The following is a 2,188-nucleotide window of genomic DNA, read 5'->3' as shown; positions in this document are numbered from 1 at the left end:
CAAGAATTGAGAATTCTACCATTTCATGGTTGCTAAGCCCAAGACGGCCTCCGACCACCACATCTCCCATCAGTCCTTCTCTGTTTGTAAACACCTTCACCAAACGCATTTGGTTCCAATTTCTAGATCCAATCAATACACCTCATCTGAGAGTGTATGAGTAAGTCTGAAGAAGCCGTCCAGCTGCTCCAAAACAATGCAGCCACACAGAAGAACTGAGGAGAGAACATGCCTAATACCGCCTTGGTATTAGAAGGATCTGCAAGCAAAAAAAAAGTTGTAACTGCTGCCTTGAGAGGGGAAAACATTCTAACAAAGAGTTGACTTATTGGGAAAAGAAGTGATGGAGGACGAAGAGTGATTTAGAGAAATAAGAAAGAAAAAAAGGAGGACACATGCCCCCTAAGTTACTACCTTAAAAAGCTGAAATTGAAATGTCTCACTTCTGCCCTCAGAAAATGCAAATCATCTCACAACTCACAAAACGCACCTTATACCTATTTTTGCAAGGCCCGTATAGAAGATGTTGGTTTAAGAGTTCAGCATTCTCTCAGCTCAGTTGCAGAGATCTGTGTGATGAATCCAGCCCTGCCCCCCCAAAACGGGACTCACTTTTATTTGAATAAAAGTAACGGAGAAGGTAGTGGGGTGTAGAGGGGAGGAAGAGAAAAATGTTTTAAAACACTAAGGTCTACAGTTCAAACGTTAAAAATGCCATTTAAGATTATTCTTTCCTTTTTCCTTTTATTATCTGGAAATGAATAGAGTTTCACTTCATAATGATTTTGCAGAACCAAACTGGTGCAATGTTCATCCTCCAAAACCTGCTAGGGACAGATGCCTATCCCTCAAAACCTGCTAGGGCCACTCCCTTCGTAACAGGACACTCTCCCACAACGCTGAACAGCAGAGAGCAAGGCACTGCATTCATCAAACAAAATATTAAGTAATTGGTCCTTAAGCAATTACTACCTACCCTGTACACTAAACAGGACAGAAAAGGCACTGGAAAAGAGAGACTTTCAAAACATAGCATCGGGCTATTATAAAACATCTGTGCTAAGCAGAAAAATAAGGATGGAAAAGTCGCCACTCAGTGAGGAGACAATTTTAGTGTTCCCTGACTGAAGTACTTGACTTTAAAACTTCACTGTTGTAAAAAAAATCAGCTTTTTTCTGCAATGGATGAATATGTGATATTATCAAATTACAAAAGAATTACTCTAAAAAAAACAAGAAAATTGATCACAAGCTTGCTGTTCTTGCCACCACACAGTCAGAAACAGGAGAGAGTATTTTCATTTTACACACCAATCTCCTAAATCACGGTATACCTTCCTGCATGAAATCCAGTTAACTGCAAGGTAACACAAGATGCTATAATTCCAATGGGAAAAGCTAAATCAAAATAAAGCAAAGCACTTTTGAAAATAGTAGATATTTAAGAACAGCTCCACCACACAAGCTCCTTGTCTTGCATAGCCTTCCCTGAGTTACAAGCCCCGTTCAACTGTTTAAGGGAAGGCCAAAAACAGGAGTGAATGTAATGAAAACTGAGCACCCAAATCTGACAGATAGCGTGAGAAAGACGTTACAAGTAATGAGCTAGAAGCATGATTTTTTTAATATCGAAACAATGCTGCATTAATGAGTCTCTGCAAAGACTCTGCTTATGCAAAAAGTTACACTAGTTTCAGGCAGCAAGTTTAAACACTATAAATACGATAGATAATAACTTTATATGATTATTTAAAGTGGTATCAAAAAGACTTTTCCTAATTTAGACTCATAGAATCATAGAGTAGTTTGGGTTGGAAGGGACCTCTAAAGGTCATCTAGTCCAACCCCTCTGCCCTGGGCAGGGACATCTTCAACTAGATCAGGTTGCTCAGAGCCCCGGCCAACCTGACCTGGAATGTTTCCAGGGATGGGGCATCCACCACCTCTCTGGGCAACCTGTGCCAGTGTTTCACCACCCTCAGTGTAAAAAATTTCTTCCTTAGATCTAGTCTAAACCTACCCCCTGTTAGTTTAAAGCCATTCCCCCTTGTCCTGTCGCAACAGGCCCTGCTAAAAAGTTTGTCCCCATCTTTTTTTAGAAGCCCCCTTGAAGTACTGATAGGCTGCAATAAGGTCTGCCCGAAGCCTTCTCTTCTCTAGGCTGAACAACCCCAACTCTCTCAGCCTT

The sequence above is a fragment of the Pygoscelis adeliae genome, unplaced genomic scaffold (assembly GCF_000699105.1).
Source record: "Pygoscelis adeliae isolate BGI_AS28 unplaced genomic scaffold, ASM69910v1 Scaffold123, whole genome shotgun sequence".
Lineage (NCBI taxonomy): Eukaryota > Metazoa > Chordata > Aves > Sphenisciformes > Spheniscidae > Pygoscelis > Pygoscelis adeliae.
Note: the sequence above shows the minus strand (reverse complement) of the source record.